Source organism: Aethalodelphis obliquidens, unplaced genomic scaffold (genome assembly GCF_003676395.1).
Source record: "Aethalodelphis obliquidens isolate GAN/ISIS:26980383/991018 unplaced genomic scaffold, ASM367639v1 scaffold100, whole genome shotgun sequence".
Classification (NCBI taxonomy): domain Eukaryota; kingdom Metazoa; phylum Chordata; class Mammalia; order Artiodactyla; family Delphinidae; genus Aethalodelphis; species Aethalodelphis obliquidens.
The window spans coordinates 2,088,510-2,109,425 of NW_020838044.1; the positions used below are offsets into that span (position 1 = coordinate 2,088,510).

At 45.7% G+C, this 20,916-nt stretch overlaps 1 pseudogene; it reads left to right on the forward strand.

Annotated features, from left to right (window-relative positions):
* Positions 1 to 484: 484 nt before the first annotated feature.
* On the forward strand, positions 485 to 16,471 carry LOC113614598 (glutathione S-transferase Mu 1-like; annotated as a pseudogene).
* The last annotated feature ends 4,445 nt before the right edge of the window (positions 16,472 to 20,916 follow it).

Consider the following 20,916-nt stretch of genomic DNA (forward strand, 5'->3'; position numbering starts at 1 on the left):
ATTGCTTGGAGTCCTCATCTTCCTGTGCTAGTGGCTCGTTTAAAGTTTCGATATGAGGGACACCACTCTTTGGACTTAACTTGGCAGTCAGAGCCTCCCAGAGCCCGGAGGAACTCGGCAGCCCAGCAGCAAGCCTGAGCGATTCCTGGGAGGGCAGGGGAGGTGGAAGATTCGTGCTCTTGTGATTCAGGCTTGTTCCCCGAGCGCACTGCCAACTCCCCCGATTTACCTGAGATCTGACTGGGGACGGGAACCAGGCTGCCCTCAGCGTCCTGGCGCCCAGAGCTCGGCTCCCGAGTCCCCGCGCCTGGAGAGGGACACGGACTATTTCCACTGCTCTGGGTGCAGATACCGCGCTGAGGACCCCGGGTGCCCCGGGTCGCAGGAGGCCTCGGAGATTGGGTAGTAGTTGGGGGCGGGGCGGAGAGACGCGGTGGGGCGTGGCCTCACTCAGGCCACACCCAGGCTTGATCCAGGCACCCGGATGAACTTCCACTGCGGTTCGGAGAGGGTACCCGGTCCACGAACCCTGACCGTGGCAATGATCCGGGGTTACTGGGATATCCGCGGGGTGAGTGGGGGTCCACCAGGGCGGGCAGGGAAATGCTGCGCAGCTGGGGACCGGTTCGCCAGAAACTTCGTTTGTGGGGCTCGCTGCAGCCCAGCCCCTTCCCTCCGCCTCTCCTTCCCTGGTCGGGGAGAGGGTTGGGAGTGTGGGAGGGGACCCGGAGCACAGAAAGTCGCGCGGTTAAACCTCATGTCTGTCCTTTGTCCCGGCTATCTCTCCCAGCTGGCTCACGCCATCCGCCTGCTTCTGGAGGACACAGACTCAAACTAGGAGGAGAAGAAGTACCCGCTGGGGGACGGTAATGGCATCCTTGTCATGTCCTGGCTTCTGCTCAATTCATGCTGATTTGGTACCAAGCAACCCATGTCCTGGCCCCTGTTATTTCTGTCTGCTGCCCTCCAGCAGCTGGAGAGAGGTCTAACCCTTCCCGAACTCTTCGAGTGTCTAGCTGGCCTCCAAGGCCGGCCATGAGAGCCGATGGCCGGGCCCCTGTATCAGCCATTGGCACGGGTTCCCTTTATTGCTTGCACTAACCCTTTGTAAATCTTACTCATGTGGGTTCCAGAGCCGTCTAATTGTGCTTTCCCCCAAAACTCCATGCGAGATTTAGAGGTTCAGATTCCAGATCCACCTGTTCAGGGGCTCTTGTCTCTGACTCCTTGGTAGGTCCCCCGGGAAGGAGGGTTGGACTCCGGGGCAGTTTGTTTCACTGCATCTTCTTTACCACAGCTCTCAACTATGACAGAAGCCAGTAGCTGAATGAAAAATCCAAGCTGGGCCTGGACTTCCCCAATGTAGGTGCAGGGGCTGGGGTGCTCTGGGGGAAAGTGGACGGTGTCCCTGTCCATCTGCTTACCCAGCTTAGAGGTTTCAGGGTCCGGTGCCTTCTGCTCGGCCTCTCAGCTTCCTGGTTCTCTTCACTGCCTTTCCCTAATGCTGTATGTCCCAGCTCATCCCTTCATTTTACAGTATATTGTTTAGTGTCTACCATGGGCCAGGCTCTGTGAGTGCCAGGTTTCATCTCTGCCCTTGCTCAAGGGAGTGGGTGCAGGGGAGCCTGGTGGCCCAACCGACCTGGCCTGTTGTTCCTCCAGCTGCCCTACTTAATTGATGGGGCTCACAAGCTCACCTAGAGCAACGCCATCCTTTGCTACATTGCTCGCAAGCACAACATGTGTGAGTGGAGCTGTGGGTGGGGGATGGGCTTGTCTGGGGCGGGATCCTGAGGGTGAGTCCCTGTTGTGTGGCCACAGGTGGGGAGACAGAGGAAGAGAAGATTTGCGTGGACGTATTGGAGAACCAGGTTATGGATGTCCACTTGTGCATGGCCATGATCTGCTACAGCTCTGACTTTGTGAGTCCCCTCCCACCGGGCTGGACAGGGTTTGAAATGCTGGTCAGGGTCACGTCTACACTGGTCTTTTGCCTTTGAACTCCTTGGAGCTACTGATCCACCAAGACATTCCCTTGGAAACTCTGACTTAGTTCCCACCAATCTTAGGATAGAGTCCAGACATCCTTGGGTGGAGATTCAGTTCCTAGACAGGGTGTTTTCCTCGTTAGCCCAGCACCTCCTCCTCGGCATCTCAGGCATAAACACATGTGCCCAGCAGGCAGCCTGGGGTCAGACTTTGTTCCTCTCCCTCCTTCCTTTCAGCCTCTCAGCTTCTCCTCATCTGTTCAGAGACTGCATCAGCATTCACACCCTTTCTGTCACCCACGCTGGAACTTAGGACTTCTTTCCTGAGTCATTTGAGCGTTGATCTTCCTGAGGTCTGAGGCCTGCGCTCTGCCAGGTCTCACAGCACTGCTGGTCTGACCCACGGCAGGTGCTTGGAGCTGAGTGGTGACAGGTTCAGGCGCGGTGTTATTTTGCCCTTTGCCTTCCCATCTCCTCTCACAGATGGGAGGTGGTACCTGGTAGGAGTCTAATGAACACAAGTGGGTTAAATCGCAGTCTGGGCACTGACCCAGGTGTACTTGGCAGCTGGGATCAGGCACAGCCCTGAGAGGCCTGGTCTCTGCCCAGGGCGTCTATATCTGAGGGCAGTGACAGCTGTTTTGTGCCTCAGGAGAAACTAAAGCCTGATTACTTGAAGGAGATCCCTAAAACGATGAAGCTCTTCTCAGATTTTCTGGGGAAGAGGCCCCGGTTTGCAGGGGACAAGGTAAGGGGGACGGCTTCGGGGGATGGAGAGCTGTCATTTTTCCCGTGTTCAGAGTTTGGTGCCCATTCACGCTTTGCCTTTCTGCAGCTCACCTACGTGCATTTCCTGGCGTACGACATCCTTGACATGCACCGCACATTTGAGCCCAGGTGTCTGGATGAATTCCCAAACCTGAAAGACTTCACTTCCCGTTTGGAGGTGATTCTCCTGACCCCTCTAGTATTTATATCTCTCTTCTCTTCCCTCTCTTCACTGATGCTTTCCTAGTTGGAACCCAGATGAAGAATAACATTTAATGAGGACTTGGTTTATGCCAGAATCTCTGCTCAGCATCTAACATATACTGTGTCAAATTTAATCTTTGTAACATTCCTCCGTGGTAAAAGAATTATCCTCTTCAATTTACAGATAAGGAGTTAAGCTGAAAGGATAATTTCTGAAGGTCACAGGGCCAGTACAGGCTGTGCTGGGCTCCCAGTCAGAACATCTGGCTTCTATGGGCAGCAGTCAGTGGCTCTCCTTTTCCTGTATGGAAAAGAAAGCTCAGGTCCTTTACCTGTCTGGTTCACAGCTCTGGAAAGTGTGGAGGAAGCAGAACCTTCAGGAGTTTGCCTGCAGCTGGCATTAGTAGAGTTGAGACACCGTAGGACTGATATCAAGTACTAAAAACACAGACAATATCTTCTCTAGATCTCCAGAGGGGTCTGCACAAGTGAGTCGCCGCCAGTTGTATTGAGATTCTCAGGACTGTAGTTGGTGCTGGGATTTGAGTACATACATAGGTGTCCTTTGGAAGGATTTTATCTCGACACCTCTTATAGTGGGCACTTTCCTTCCCTCATCTTCCTTCCTTCTTCCTGCCAGTTACCCAAGATTCCGATCTCAGAGGCGGGATGGTACATTTATTTTTAGTAACATTCACTGATCTGACCCTCTCCTCTGTATGAGGCACTGTGTCAGGCACAGTGGGGATGAAGAAGCAACACAGTCCTGGCGCCCACCTTCTGGGGCTCAGTGCAGCTGGAGAACTACAGGAACCCCGAGCTGTGTGGTGTGCGTGGAACCACTTGGTGCTGGAAGAGCACAGCCTGACCTCACCTCCCAGCTCATCATCGGTCACCCTCAGTCAACCAGTGGGAGAGCAACAAGTCTGCTTTATGTCAGCTTTGGGAATTTGAAGCTCTAATCCAATAGGTTTTTCAGTACAATCTGTTCTCTATTCCCACCCCCACTCCCCACCCGGCCCCATCATCAAATCTGCTTTCTTAGCTAGTTCTCATCAGCTCTGGTTCTGCTCCAGGCTTATTGGCCTTGAGAATTTTGCAAGAGCTGGGATGACTTCCCGGCAGGGAGGATGGGGACAGATGTGGGCTGCAGTATGTGGCCTGTTGGGGCCTGAGCTGTTGGGTACAGGCACCCCTAGGATCTTTGAATCCTTGGAACTTATTGGGCACTGTCTGTCTTGGGAAGACTGTGCACAGATACACCTGAGTGTCTCACTGCCTAGTTGGCTGCAGCAGTACTGGGATGTGGTAGGTTGGGGCCCAGTGAGACTGGGCTCAAGTCCCAGGCCAGGCAGGTGGACTCTGTCCTTTAAGTGGAATAATTAGAGTCTGGCTTGGCCTGGCCTGTGCTCCACACCTTCATACTGATCTCGGGTGGCCTCGGCCTGCAGTGGCTTGAAACAGGATTTTGGTTCTCAGCCAGAGACTGAGGTTGGGTCGTGGCGCTGAGAGCACCAAATCCTAGCTGCTAGAACAGTGGTCAGTGACAAGGCCCTGGCCTTTGGCTTTGCAGAAAAGAATTCCCACGAAGATGGAAAGTAGTGAAACAAGTAAAGTGTTTATTAGGAGAAAAATAAGAGTACTGTACGTGTGGATAGACACCCGGGTGGGCTCAGAGAGAGAGTCGCGGCCTTGTGGTAGTTTGAATCACTTTTATGGGGCATTTCTTCCAGGTTTCCTTTGACCAGTCATCTTGCTTTGCCTGATTCTGAGTCTGTATTTGATGTATCTTAGGGTCCTCCCCTATGTGCTTGCACATCTCTTAGCCAAGATGGATTCTAGCAAAGAGGCCTATGGGTAGTTGACATCACTTACTATGAGTTGGCACTCCCTCGCTTTTTGACCTCCAAGGAGCCTTTTTGCGCATCTGTAGTCAGGGAGGTCTCCTTGACTTCGAGAATGAGGAATATGTGGTCTTTTATCTCTTATCTGGGCAGGGCCCAGCCTCCCCCATCATCCTGCTTTTATGGAGTTTCTGCTATTACGGAGTTTTTGTCCACAGGGGACAAACTTCAGCTGTTTGGCCTGGGGCCCATCTATCTCCTGCCTCAAATCGCCCCCTGAGAGACATGAACCCCAAGAAATCTTTATTGGGAGGACAAAAGGCAAAGGTCTGTCTTCTGTAGCTTCTTCAGGCTGTCAAGAGGCTCACAGACCCTACCTAGTTGGGGTCACAGAGCTCTCGCCCTGACTCATTAAGCGACCCGGGGTGACATCTGCTGTTATTCCAGCAGGATCTGTTCCAAGAAGTGTCTGGAATCTCTGCATCACCGTCATCTTGTCTGGGAAACCGTTGTGTCCTTAGAAAGAACAAGCTAGGCTTCTTAATCTTAAGTAGATTTTTATTTATTTATCTTTGGCTGTGTTGGGTCTTTGTTGCTGCTCATGGGCTTTCTCTAGTTGCGGTGAGCAGGGGCTACTCTTCGTTGCGGTGTGCAGGCTTCTCATTGCAGTGGCTTCTCTTGTTGTGGAGCACGGGCTCTAGGCACACGGGCTTCAGTAGTTGTTGCACACAGGCTCAGTAGTTGTGGCGCATGAGGTTAGTTGCTTCATGGCATGTGGGATCTTCCTGGACCAGGAATTGAACCTGTGTCCCCTACATTGGCAGGTGGATTCTTTTTTTTTTTAACATCTTTATTGGAGTATAATTGCTGTACAATGGTTGTTAGTTTCTGCTTTATAACAAAGTGAATCAGTTATATATATATATAAAAATATATATACGTATATGTCCCCATATCTCTTCCCTCTTGCGTCTCCCTCCCTCGCACCCTCCCTATGCCACCCCTCTAGGTGGTCACCAAGCACCAAGCTGATCTCCCTGTGCTATGCGGCTGCTTCCCACTAGCTATCTATTTTACGTTTGGTAGTGTATATATGTCCATGCCACTCTCTCACTTCGTCCCAGCTTACCCTTCTCCCTCCCCATATCCTCAAGTCCATTCTCTTGTAGGTCTGAATCTTTACTCCCATCTTGCCCCTAGGTTCTTCATGACCTTTTTTTTTTTTTTTTTAGATTCCATATATATGTGTTAGCATACAGTAGTCGTTTTTCTCTTTCTGACTTACCTCACTCTGTACAACAGAGCCTAGGTCCATCCACCTCACTACAGATAACTCAGTTTCGTTCCTTTTTAATGACTGAGTAATATTCCATTGTGTATATGTGCCACATCTTCTTTATCCATTCATCTGTTGATGGACACTTAGGTTGCTTCCTTGGTATCAATTCACATTCCCACCAACAGTGCAGGAGGGTTCCCTTTTCTCCACACGCTCTCCAGCATTTATTGTTTGTAGATTTTTTGATGATGGCCATTGTGACTGGTGTGAGATGATACCTCATTGTAGTTTTGATTTGCATTTCTCTAATGATTAATGATTTTGAGCATTCTTTCATGTGTTTGTGGCAATCTGTATATCTTTTGTAGAGAAATGTCTATTTAGGTCTTCTGCCCATTTTTGGACTGGGTTGTTTGTTTTTTTGATATTGAGCTGCATGAGCTGCTTGTAAATTTTGGAGATTAATCCTTTGTTTAATCAGTTGCTTCATTTGCAAATTAATCAGCTGCTTCATTTGCAAATATTTTCTCCCATTCTGAGGGTTGTCTTTTCGTCTTGCTTATGGTTTCCTTTCCTGTGCAAAAGCTTTTAAGTTTCATTAGGTCCCGTTTGTTTATTTTTGTTTTTATTTCCATTTCTCTAGGAGGTGGGTCAAAAAGGATCTTGCTGTGATTTATGTCATAGAGTGTTCTGCCTATGTTTTCCTCTAAGAGTTTGATGGTGTCTGGCCTTACATTTAGGTCTTTAATCTATTTTGAGTTTATTTTTGTGTATGGTGTTAGGGAGTGTTCTAATTTCATTCTTTTACATGTAGCTGTCCAGTTTTCCTAGCACCACTTATTGAAGAGGCTGTCTTTTCTCCACTGCATATTCTTGCCTCCTTTATCAAAGATAAGGTGACCATATGTGCGTGGGTTTATCTCTGGGCTTTCCTGTTCCATTGATCTATACTTCTGTTTCTGTGCCAGTACCATACTGTCTTGATTACTGTAGCTTTGTAGAAGTCAGGGAGCCTTATTCCTCCAGCTCTGTTTTTCTTTCTCAAGATTGCTTTGGCTATTCGGGGTCTTTTGTGTTTCCATACAAATTGTGAAATTTTTTGTTCTAGTTCTGTGAAAAATGCCAGTGGTAGTTTGATAGGGATTGCATTGAATCTGTAGATTGCTTTGGGTAGTAGAGTCATTTTCACAATGTTGATTCTTCCAGTCCAAGAACATGGTATATCTCTCCATCTATTTATGTCATCTTTAATTTCTTTCATCAGCATCTTATAATTTTCTGCATACAGGTCTTTCATCTCCTTAGGTAGGTTTATTCCTAGATATTTTATTCTTTTTGTTGCAGTGGTAAATGGGAGTGTTTCCTTAATTTCTCTTTCAGATTTTTCATCATTAGTTTATAGGAATGCAAGAGATTTCTGTGCATTAATTTTGTATCCTGCTGCTTTACCAAATTCATTGATTAGCTCTAGTAGTTTTCTGGTGGCATCTTTAGGATTCTCTATGTGTAGTATCATGTCATCTGCAAACAGTGACAGCTTTACTTCTTCTTTTCTGGTTTGGATTCCTTTTATTTCTTTTTCTTCTCTGATTGCTGTGGCTAAAACTTCCAAAACTATGTTGAATAATAGTGGTGAGAGTGGGCAACCTTTTCTTCTTCCTGATCTTGGTGGAAATGGTTTCAGTTTTTCCCCATTGAGGACGTGTTGGCAGGTGGATTCTTAACCACTGTGCCACCAGGGAAGTCCCCCAATTCAAGTTTTGCACCAGCTTACTTTTAAAATTCATTTATTCAGTTAAATTTATTTTAAGCTTAGTCAATCCTGACCATTCTCAAAACTCTTTTCTTGGGGTCCACTTTCCACAAAGCTTTTTGTCAGTTTCTGTATCCAGTACTTTTTTTTTCCATCTAGAAACAGCCACCTGTAAGTCAGACCTACTTCTTTTTCCCTTAATAAAATGCAATTCCATTCCTCATATCTTCTTTACTAAAAACACACATCCTACTTTCTTTAAGCAACCATGAACTGTCCTTTGTATCAGCACTCTGTAGATTGGTAAACATAAATCCAAATAATAATTTCCTGAAAAATGTGCTTTCTTACAGAAAATATAGATGTGTGGCACCAAACATATTTATTAATAGTTCTAGACCTTTTGTTTCTCTGTAAAAGGAAGCCAGTGTTCAGTAATGAATGTTTCAGTATCTTATTTTATTCCTAAAAAGTTCACCCGAAGCTGTTATCTCATTTGAATTTTTTTCCTTAGAAGTTTGTTCACATTGAGTTACTTTCCTTGCTGACAAATTTACAACGGATATAACAAGATTTTATTTAGCTTATTTTAAACCTAGATGCAATAAAAGTGTTATACTTAATGTTGATGACTCTAAAGACATGTCTATATTAATTAGATCAACAAACTTAAACATTAATACCAGTTATTAATTTAATACTGAATATTTCCCAGTTCATGTGAACCTGAAATTCACTTAGCTTAATTTCTCTTGTATTTAGAATTGCCTGATTTGTAAGTGCTTACTTTCCTTTAAGCCAATTAAATAGAGCTCATTTACAAATTAACCTCAGCAATATTATCCGAAGACAAAGACATACACTGAGACATACATATATCCAGACAGATCCAATGAGAGATCTAACTTCATTTTCTAAACTTAGTCATGAATTAGATATCACAATGTAAAACTCACTAGTTTATAAATAACAGTTGGAATAAGAAAAAATTTAAAAGGCTTCATTCCAGTTTTTTTCCTCAGCTTCAGGAATTAGAGATGGTCTAGGTAAGTGTTCCTGAGAGCCCTGGTCTCAAGGCACAGGGAGAGAAAATCAAGTTCTGCTAGTAGGACTTGTTCCTCAGTGTCAGAATTCTGAAAAAAGTAACAAGCTAGCTTTTTCTAATTGCACATGAAAAAAGAACCAGTTTTGTAATTTAAAAAAAAAAAAGTTTTTTTTCTTAACCAGTTTTCTCCAGAGACTAAAGAATATTGTGGCCACACTCAAAAATCATCTTTCTTTTTCCTTGGTCATAGTTTCATAGCTAAAATTTAGACCAATTTAGTGCTCAGATTGGCCTGGATACAGGGGCAGACTGGCTGATAAAATGTTGTCCTGGCAGGGATTGTCCCTCCAGAGAGGTGGGGGTCTTAGTTTGATCAAAAGAATCTGAAGGAGTAAGGGAACTTGCAGGAGTGGGGGGAGCTTGGTTTCCCCCCTGAGAGTTGGGAGAAGTTAGAAGGGATCACTTAGAAGGTCAGGAGAGTTTTCCTCAGTCCATTTCCCCATACTATGGCAGTAAAGATCTAATTGTAAGAGACCCATTTTCAGGCCATTTTTTTCCATCCCCCTACTTAAATAAAGGCCAGGCAATGTTACAGCAGGACCTAAGCTTTCCTTTCTCAGCCCATCTGGCTTAACTGCGCTCCTAGAAATGAAGTCCAGCATTCTGGAAACATTACTAGGAGGCACCTGAAGGAGATTCAGAGCGTCCTCTGAATTTCCTTCAAATCCTGTGCTTGGTGGGATTTTGAGTGTCCTCTACTCTCCCACTGATCCCTGACCAGACATCTCTGGTCTACCCAGTCCCTCAAGTGAGGGGTTCCTTGAACCACTGCTGGTGCATTGCCAGGGCTCTCCTTGAGCACTGCAGTCTGCTTGAAGGTGGCCAACCCAATAGGCTGTCCGTTGCAGACTGCCAACGCCTGGAGTGAAGGGGGAACTCTGGAGGAATTGGAGTTGGCTGCAATGGAAAATGCCATGGGGGTCAGGACCTGAGGGCCTGAGGGGTGGGACTTGAAAAGAAAGTGAAGCAGAGAGCAAGAGAAAGAGGGCAAGAGTGAAAGTCAGAGGCCTCAAGCCGCAGCTGGGCAAAGCCCGCAATTTACCTTAAATTCCCTGGTTTTGGCACCAAATAAGATCTCAGGTGGCCTCAGCCTGCAGCGGCTTGAAGCAGGGTTTTGGTTCCCGGCCAGAGACTGAGGTTGGGTCGTGGCGCTGAGAGCACCAAATCCTAGCTGCTAGAACAGTGGTCAGTGACAAGGCCCTGGCCCTTTGGCTTTGCAGAAAAGAATTCCCACGAAGATGGAAAGTAGTGAAACAAATAAAGTGTCTATTAGGAGAAAAAAAAAGAGTACAGTACGTGTGGATAGACACCCAGGTGGGCTCAGAGAGACAGTCACGCCCTTGTGGTAGTTTGAATCACTTTTATGGGGCATTTCTTCCAGGTTTCCTTTGACCAGTCATCTTGCTTTGCCTGGTTCTGAGTCTGTATTTGATGTATCTTAGGGTCCTCCCCTATGTGCTTGCACATCTCTTAGCCAAGATGGATTCTAGCAAAGAGGCCTATGGGTAGTTGACATCACTTACTATGAGTTGGCACCCCCTCGCTTTTTGACCTCCAAGGAGGCTTTCTGTGCATGTGTAGTCGGGGAGGTCTCCTTGACTTCGAGAATGAGGAATATGTGGTCTTTTATCTCTTATCTGGGCAGGGCCCAGCCTCCTCCATCATCCTGCTTTCATGGAGTTTCTGCTATTATGGAGTTTCTGTCCACAGGGGATGAACTTCAGCTGTTTGGCCTGGGTCCCATCTATCTCCTGCTTCACTATCACCTTTCATCCAGGTTTTGCTGAGTGAAATCTGGTCTCTTCTGCAAGTTGTTTGGGCACTTTCTGAGACCCTTTGTTTTGCTAGGTGTCCATCCCTCTGTGGGCAAACCCTGGGAACCTAGAAGTCTTTTCTGAAAAAGAGGATGTTTTTGCAGAATGAGAAGAACGAGTACTCCCATAACAAGATGTTGACTGGAAAAAAAACCCCTCACAACTTAAAAGCAGTGAGTTTCAGTTTTATTTGGGGACCTTACTGAGGACTGTAGCCCGGCAGACAGACTCTCAGAGAGCTCGGAGGAACTGCTCTCAAGACGTAAGGTAGGAGACAGTAGGTATATGAATTTTTGGCTGGGAAGTACATGTAGTCAAGCATGCATCTTGGTAAAAGATTAGTGCTAATTATCGAAAAACAAATATCTCAAGTTAATGATTTTCGTGTTTTTCTATGTGTAGGTAGATGCACGAATCTGGGGTGACTGAAATTCTTTGTTCGATATGCATCCTAACTCTTTAAGGTCCCCCATATCCAAAACACAGAATGTTTCATCCTGGTTTTCTCCATCCTGAATTCCCCTCAGGGCGCACTGTCAGTGGGTGACTGCAGTGGGTTGCAGCTTCCTCCTTTCTAAAACCGATAATGAGGGAGACTCTTTAGGCTTTTTACTATTCGTGGAAAAGACTTAAGATTTACGTTCATTCTTGACAAATCCTTAAAAGAGGCTGTGAATTAGATTTTGGGTGAAGGAGGCTTTCTAACCATTTGAATTTTAAAAGGCCTCTTTTCCTTTATTTTTTCCCTTTGGTTTCAGGTTCTACCTTATTAAGTTAATCAGGCTCAGTCTCAGGTCATTGTGGGCTGTATTTACATTTCTGAAATGTGGGGATTCGCAAGGCAAACATAGTTGCTTTTATTTTTTTGTTTTTAAAAAATGTTTATTTATTTGGTTGCACCAGGTCTTAGTTGTGGCAGGTGGGCTCCTTAGTTGCGGCTCATGGGCTCCTTAGTTGTGGCATGCAAACTCTTAGTTGCAGTATGCATGTGGGATCTAATTCCCTGACCAGGGATTGAACCTGGGCCCCCTGCATTGGGAGCTTGGAGTCTTAACCACTGTACCACCAGGGAAGTCCCCACAGTTGCTTTTAATTCCCCAAAGAACTGGGCTGCCACCTAAATGATACCAAAAGATTGATTTGCCCAACTACATTTTCTTTAATTTGTTTTCTTATATCAGAAGGAAAATTTCCAACTAAACTGGAAATCAAAAGATTTCCATATTCCAGAACTTTAGGGATCAGTGTATCATGCCTTCAAATGTTTGCAGAAGGTCCTCTTTCTGAGTGCACAAGTCAAACTCAGACCAATTTACCCTAGGGACAAACAAAGCAAAACAAACAAACAAAACCCCCAAACCAAACTCCATTATTGCTTTTGTTAGCCCCTGAATATTAGACCGCAGCTTTTACCTCATACTCTGTGGACTCATGTAACCCTATTGGTTTCCTTTATCATGTTTAATTAACATTGCCTGAGAGACAGATTATATACCCTGTCTTATACCAGGCAGGGGAGCATTCCCCAGTGAGACATATTGTACATCCCCACAATATATCAGGTAAAAGAGATGAACCATCTTACATAAAGCCTGTTCAAATACACCAATTTTTTGGGACTTCCCTGGTGGGGCAGTGGTTAAGAATCCGCTTGCCAATGCAGGAGACACGGGTTCGAGCCTTGGTCTGGGAAGATCCCACAGGCAGCGGAGCAGCTAAGCCTGTGCGCTGCAACTACTGAGCCTGTGCTCTAGAGCTCATGCTCCGCAACAAGAGAAGCCACCTCAATGAGAAGCCCGCATACCGCAACGAAGAATAGCCCCCCACTCGCTGCAACTAGAGAAAGGTTGAGCGCAGCAACAAGGACCCAATGCAGCCAAAAATAAATAAATAAATTTATTAAAAAAAACACAAATACACCAATTTTTAATAAACTTTCATCTCAATTCTATCAACTCTTATACCTTTAACTGTTGCCCTCACTAGGACCCTATTAACCAGTCTTGGTCTTATAAGGAGTCCCAGAAACTTTCCTTTTTATTCCCTGGCCATTTTACCCATTTCTGTATAAAAGGCTTTGGGGTCTCCAGTGAGGGGTTGAGCCAAGGGACCCAGGGCTTTTTGTCAATCTTTAACTTGATTGATTGGCATGTTGCCCCGAGCAATTGCTGGTCAAGTATCTGAATGTAATTTTTTTTACCTTTTTGCCTTTAAAATTTTTCTAAACTGGGGTAAATAGAATGGACTTGTTTGGGACCCTTTAACATTAGGAGGACCAATAAGGGGTCTTTTTGGCCTCTCCAAAACATCCTTTTTGGTAGTGTTGTATCAAAACCGTTGTTTTAATGCTGTCGAAGTCTGTTTCATTTATCCCATCTCTTAATAACCATCTAAAGATTTCCGTCCTATAAACTAAGGGAGTTCTTAAGGTTAGCCATTATATTTCTTTGTATCCACCTTCTAGTTTGGGTTTCCATAGATACCAATAAAACAACTGTTTACAATGAGAGGTCTCTAAAAATTTACCAATTTAGAAGTTTTTCCAATTTAAAGGATCAATTGTTAGGATTTTTAGTTGTGATTCAAACCAATAAGATGCAAGAGTCATCCCCAAAAGAGAGTGCAAAGGATGTAGCCTTCACCAGAACCAGAAAGTTTACTCCCAAATATAGTCGAAGAAAATAAAGGCCTTTGTTGTACAGGGACACAAGGAAGGTTGAGACAACAAAGGCGCTTTATGGACTGGGACCACTTATGACACGTTTCCCTGAAGCTGGCGTAGCTGGACAAAAAGACTGCTTGGAATCTCAGACTATGCAACTTTCTGCCAAATGTATACCATATGTGTACCTTCTCAATTGCAGAGACTAAGCTACCAAAACACAGTAGAAGATGCCTAAGATCAGGTAGAATATTTATATCTCAAAGGCATGGGGAGATGATGCACGTTCCTCCTAGAAGGGCATTTGTTTCCTTAAGGTCAGAATTTTGGAAAAAAAAAAGTTTTAAAAACTTTTTGGCCAAAATAATCACAATTTTACCAAGGCTTTTGAATTATTGTTGCTTTCTGTGGGGAATCAATTTTGGTGTTACAAAAACGAAGTTGAGAGAGAGACGAATAGCATGAAGGAGAGCATTGCAGTGGACACTCAGAGGAGCGGGGAGGAGCAATGGAGAGCAGGTCCAGCTTCAGGGGCCTTTTAAAAATTCGGATATAATTTCAAGCCATTTTTTGTTGCTTTTCTGCAAGAAGTTACTTTCTCATTTCCTCTTTTAGAAGCTTCTAAATACCAATCGAAATGAGCATTCCATTCAGTCTGTTTGATCTTATAACCTGCTTTCTCTAGCTGTATACACCCAAAAAACCCAGTATTGGAATGTCCAAAGAACCCCGTTTTGGCCATTTTTAGGATGAGATCTCCTTTGGTATAGCTTCCCCAATTACATATTTGCAAGTATAAGCTCCGTATGTAATGTACCTAAACCTGGCTGTGGTGTTAGTCATAGGTTAGCAATCTGTCACTCTTCTTTCTTTTGTTTAGAAAGCTTTGTTTCCCATTTCAGAGTCTGTTTTTCAGGATAAATTACTATTGAAACTGTATGTGGTGGGCCAGTGTGTTGTTTTTGAGCTGAACTCTCCTAGTTGTCACCCTAGAGTCATTTCAGGTCTTTTACACGTCTCAGTTTCTCCCTCTGACAGTCTAAAGCCTCGATGGGCACTGGGAACACTGGAGGCCAAATCTTTTTGTGTGTCCCCAGATGGGCCACTTTCTGTAAATTAAAGAATGGGTTTCCCTATGGGACTGCTGTGTGGTATAAAGGACTGGCCTCCACCACTCCTGCAAGTTTCTCAGTTGCCTGAGAAAGCCATACCTGGCCAGGAAGAGCTCTGTCCCTTATCTTCGGAGTTAAGAGCTCTTATATGGTATCTACACTATATTCCAACTAATTCTGTTAAAGTTGTCAATTCAAGGAAAGATGCCAACCAGCCCCTTACCTACTCACCCAGCCTGAACCTTCCCAGTGGCTCTCGACTGGGTACTTTCTCAGTATCTCTGAACTGAGAAGTCAGGTACCTTTTTCATCTGCCACTGAATAAAACTCAGGATTGTCAGCCAAGATGGTAAAACTGAGATCAGGAGAGACTCACCCAAATTCGTATGGACATGTAGAGAGGTGGACCGGCACAAGGGGCCTTGCTGGTACCAAGGCTCCAGATCCTTGTAAAGTTCCGGTGAGGGGAAGAAGTCTCCTGGGCCCCTTTGTGGCCACTAGAACTGTCCACTGGAAAGTAAAACCCACACAACGTAAGAGCAGTGGGTTTCCCTTTTTTGGGGGAACTTACTGAGGACTATATCCCGGGAGACAGCCTCTCAGATAGCTCCGAGGAACTGCTCTCAAGAAGTAGGAGGGGAGGTTTGGGAAATAAGAATAATCAACTCTAAGTCTTGGTAAAAGATCACTGCTAATCACCCAAAAACAGGTATCTCAAGTTACTGATTTTAGTGCTTTTCTGTGGATGGAAAGGTGCACACATCTGAGGTGACTGGAGTTTTTCCTGAGTTATGCATCTTAACTATCTAGGGGCCAGGTATCCGAAATACAGAATGTTTCATCTTGGTTTTTTCCATCCTGAATACCCCTCCAGGCACACTGTTGGTGAGCAACTGCCCTGAGTGGTGACTTAACTCTTTGTATAAGTGGATGATGAATGAACCTTGTTCTTTTTGTTTTCAGCTGCGAGGAAGGGAGTGCAGCAGAAAGAGCTCAGAATGGAGAGTGAGAGCGAGCCAGGCTGCATTCTAGACATATTACTTATGAGCTGTGTGACCAGGAGGGAGGTGCTTATCCTCTGTGTGCCTCAGTTTCCCTTCTGATAAATGGTGACAGTAGAACCTATCTTGTCAGGTAGTTGTGTAGAGATTCTAAACCTATATTATCATCTCTAGTGGATACACAGCACCTTATACAGGGTGGAGTCTCCATATGTGATAAGTCTTATTAAGAAATCAAATGCATTACAGGAAATTGGAAGAGTCAACTTTCCAGAGCTGAGCATCCCAAAAGGCTGTCTATTGCCCCAACATTTGACCCCACATGGAAGGGCTGTACCAGGGTACCAAACTTGGGGAGAGCTGCATGAGCCCCAGTGGGGCAGCAGACCTGAGGTCTGGCCTTCTTTTTCCCACCCTCAGGGCTTGAAGAAGATCTCTGCCTACATGAAGTCCAGTTGCTTCCTCCCAGGCCCTCTGTTTCTAAAGACTGCCATGTGGGGCAACAAATACTGCCCTGTAACCAGGAGACGGGAGTGAGGAGCCATTGTCCTGGAGACCAGGTGGACCTCCCTGTGCACAGAACCGTCTGTCTTTTTCTTTCTCCTTCTTTTCACTTTAGATGCCGTCTTGGCCCCCTTTATCTCCCTCCCAACCCCCTTTTCATCCATCCTTTATTCAGTTCCCCACTTTTCTTCAGCAAAGTTCCTCCCCCACCCCACATTATCCATCCCTCCTGCACTAAAGCCAACTAGACTATCCTTCCCTTCCATGGTTGCTTCTGCTGTGAGGAGCCCGACCAGACCCCTGGCCCACAGAGCTCTGCTCTGAGCTCCCAGCACTGCCCTGAAGATCAGAATTGGCCTGGTGTGCAGGTGCAGGCCCTGCCTCCCAGTGTGGTTCCTGCCCAGCCCTGTCTGATCCCCAGTAAAGCCTTAATGATACCTGCTGTGTCTTGTCTTATTCCCTCCTGGCTTCCTGGAGTCACGACTGACTGTTGGGTGTGTGTGGGTGTCCATTTTTCCTTCTGTTGTCCACTGCAGAGGCTCCGTGGATGGGCATGCATGTGTGTGTGTGGCGGGGGGTTGGGAACAGGTGGGATTATACTATTGCTTGCTCCTTTCTATTTCTACTTCATGTACCTCTGTTCTTTAGCATGGGGTCTTTACAGAAAGGGGGCCCTTCTGTGCCTGGTTCCCTCCTTAATTCAGCATTCATGGGAAGCCTCCTGTCAGCTTGTGGTACTCTGTGTCATGGCTCAGGGGGCTCTTGGGTGTGCTGGGGAAGGGGTTTGAGTAGTCTACTGATAGTGTGGGATCCTGGTGGCCTACCTTCTGTCACCCTTTCCTGGAGGCTTTCCCTGCTTTAGATACCCTTCATCTGTGTTCTTAGATCTCAATAAAACATACCCCCACTGTATTATAATTGTTGTTTTACTTGTTTTGCTCTCCAGCTCAACCATAAAGTCATTGAGGAGAGAATCCATGTCTTATTTGACTTTATACTTCTTATATCGATCATACTGCCTGGTGCACAATAAACATGTAATGAAATTTGGAAATTTGAAAGAATTATCTCTCGTTAAAGCCCTGGCGAACTCTACAACCATTATATGGATTTAGAGCCTTGGCTATAGTTATCTCAGCCATCTGAGATAAAGAATACAATTTCAGAAGGTTTAAAATCTACAGGTCTGGGGGAAAGCCATTAGCTCTCTCTAACTTAAGCATTTAGTAGGCTGTAGCTGCCCCTTGGATATCCTGATCTGAAATGGGCAGGCCTAGTGGGCTGGATCAAGTGTAGCCACTCTGTGCAGTCAAGAGGTCGTGTGGCCATTTTATGTTAGGATACCTGCAAAGTGTAGGGCTCTTTAGAGTACCATCTTATTAGCAGGTTCCTCAAACAGTGGCTGGATAGTGGAGTTGGGCCATCTTAAGGCACGGCCTCAAGTCTTAGCTCAAAACAGGGAGTAGCTTTAGAGAAGTATCCTGTTGAACATTTGTCCAAATGACCATTTCTTGCAGTTATTACATAAACAGCAGTAAAAATAATGTTAAAGGTCTTTAAGAATTAAGTGATTAAAGATAAAAGTGGTATGCTAAAACAAAGTCCAGTAAAGGAGAGCAGCCAAGATGGTGGAGTAGTAAGACTCTGAGTTCACCCTCTCTCATGAGCACACCAAAATCACAACTCTCTGCAGAAGAACCCATCAATCAAAAAGACTGGGACCTACCAGAAAAGATCTTCTATAACTAAAAGACACAAAGAAGGAACCACAACAAGATGGGTAAGAGGGGAGGACTCCCGATATAATGAAATCCCATACCCTCTATGTGGATGACCCTTTTTTTCCTACCAATACCAATACAATTTTATTGGCATATGGAATGTGAACAGATGTTTTCAAACAGTCTAACCTTATACAAATGTATGGCATTATTAAATAGTTAATAAAGATCCTAAAATGTGACACAGTGGTAGACACTTTGAGCTCTAGCTCACGTAGCTGAGGTGTGTGAGGTCCCCAGAGCTGTGGCATGGCTCTGTAGCTGGGGTCAGGGAACCGCTTGCAAACCATGAGTGAGAGTTCTGAGCCCTGCATCAGGCTCCCCAGTCTGGGGGTTCAGCACTGGGAAGATGATCCCCCAGAGCACCTGGCTTTGAAGGCCAGTGGGAATTAACTGAAGGGGGAAAGAGATTTCACTCTTAAAGGGTGCTCATGAACTGGAGGGACCCCCCTGAAGTGCTGGCCTCAGCCAACTAAAGAGTTCAGGACCTGCACTATCACAGGCACCAATCACCCTTAGACCAGAACGAGGGGCACAGTTAGGAGGTGGTCTGTGCTGTGTCAAGGGGCTCAGCTGCACTACAAGAAGTTCTTGGCTTACCCCTGGATCCTGACCATCATGTGGCTGGAGAAATTGGGCATGTGGATCAGGCAAAAGGCTGACTGGCAGCAGGTAAAGTTGCTGCTGTGATCTCCTTCTGGTCGACCGTCCCTACTCAGCAGAGACCAGAGCTGCCCTTCATCTTTCAGCCCTGCTGCCCCCTGTGTTTTCTCAACACCACAGAAAGACAAGAAAGGCCTGAGCCTGTCAGAACCAAGGAAGCTGATAAGAGGGTGAACAGAGACCTCGGTGATCTCTGAGAAACAGTGAAAGGTGACACAGGGTGTGAAAATTTCACCTCTTTTGAAAGGAATCTCAAGAAAGAAATACAGAGCAGAAGCAAGAAGAACTACAGTCCTGCAGCCTGTGGAATGGAAACCACAATCACGCAAAGTTAGACAAAATGAAATGGCAGAGGAATATGTCCCAGATGAAGGAACAAGATAAAACTCCAGAAAAACAACTAAGTGAAGTAGAGATAGGCAACCTTCTGGAAAAAGAATTCAGAATAATGATAGTGAAGATGATCCAGGATCTCAGAAAAAGAATGGAGGCAAGGATCGAGAAGCTGCAAGAAATGTTTAACAAAGACCTAGAAGAATTAAAGGGTGCACACAAAATATCACACATACTGGGATCCAGAGCAAATGCAGTAATTTGATAGGATCCTGAGTCAGACCTACCTGCTGGTCTTGCAGAGCCTCCTGGAGAGGTGGGGGTGTGTGTGGCTGTGGCTTACCCTGGGGACACAGATACTAGTGGCAGACATATTTAGGAACATTCAACCAAAGTAAACACTCCTGTTGGTTGCTGCCATCTTAGCTCAGTAGTACCAAGCCCTGGCCCCCCACCAGCAGCCTGTAGGCACCAGTGCTGGGATGCCTCAGTCCAAACAACTAACTAAGCAGGGGCAGTGTTCCGTCCATCAGCAGACAGGCTTCCTAAAGACTCCTGAACCCATAGCCACCTCTAGACACACCCCTAGACGTGGCCCTGCCCAGCAGAAGGCCAAGACTCAGCTCCATCCACCAGTGGGTAGGCACCAGTCCTTCCTGCCAGGAAGTCTGCACTAGCCTCTAGACCAGCTCCATCTATCAGGGGGTAGACACCAGAATCAAGAAAACTATGATCTTGCATCCTGCACACAGAGTCCACCAATAGCAGCCCATACCCTACCTTGGGACCAGCTGGGCCCTGGCCCTGCCCACTAGCCGGCCAATGCAACCTTCAGGACACTCTGGACCCCATACCCAACTGTATCAGGAACTGCTCCCACCTCCACCCCAATGATCTGAAATGAGGTCTTGGACCCCTGGGCCCTGCAGGCAGACTCCAGGAACCAGCTCTGCCTGCCAGTAGTATGGCACTAACCCCAGGATCTGGCAACAGCCCTGGAGTCTTCAGAAACTTGGCTCTACCAACCAGTGAGACAACACTAGCTCCTTGGCCCCTAGGCTTCTGTAACCAGCTGCCTCATGGCCAGGCTCTGCTAAACTGCAGTTGGAGCATCTGCATAAGGCAGGACCTGGCAACAAGCAAGCTTACCAGACCACCCACATAGCCTGACACAACAAAAGGACCCATGCAGCCCTCTTAGGGGGAACCCCTAGAGCATATAGCTTGGATGATGAGAGGGGAGTGCACTGCTGGGATGCATAGGACATCTCCTGCAGAAGGCCACTTCTCCAAGTTTGAGAAATGTAACTAACCTACCACATACATAAAAATACAAAGAGCAACTTAGACAAAATGAGGTGACACAGGGATATGTTACAGATGGAAGAATGAGATAAAACCTCAGAAGAACTAAGTAAAGATATCATTCTCTCCAGGAGGAGAATGGATGTACAGAGTGAGAAGTTAGAATTTGTTAACAAAGAGTTAGAAAATATAAAGGACAACCAAACAGAGATGAAGAATACCATAACTGAAATGAAAAATACACTAGAAGGAATCAATAGTAGTCTAAATGATACAGAAGAATGGATCAGTGAGCTGGAAGACGGAGTAGTGTAAATCACTGCCACTGAACACAAAAAAAGAAAGAAAGGAAATGAGGACAGTTTAAGAGACCTCTGGGACAACATCAAGCACACTAATATGTGCATTATAGGGGACCCAGAAGGAGAAGAGAGAGAGAGAAAGGACCTGAGAAAATATTTGAAGAGATAATAGCTGAAAACTTCCCTAACCTGGGAAAGGAAACATTCACCCAAGTCCAGGAAGCACAGGGAGTCCCATACAGGATTAAGCCAAAGACAAACACACCAAGACACACTGTAATCAAAATGACAAAAATTAAAGATAAAGAGGGAATATTAAAAGCAGCAAGAGTAAAACTAACAGATAACATGCAAGGGAACTCCCATAAGCCTATCAGCTGATTTTTCAGCAGAAACTCTGCAGGCCAGAGGGTAGAATGATATATTTAAACTGATGAAAGGGAAAAACCTACAACCAAAAATACTCTACCCAGCAAGGCTCTTGTTCAGATTTGATGG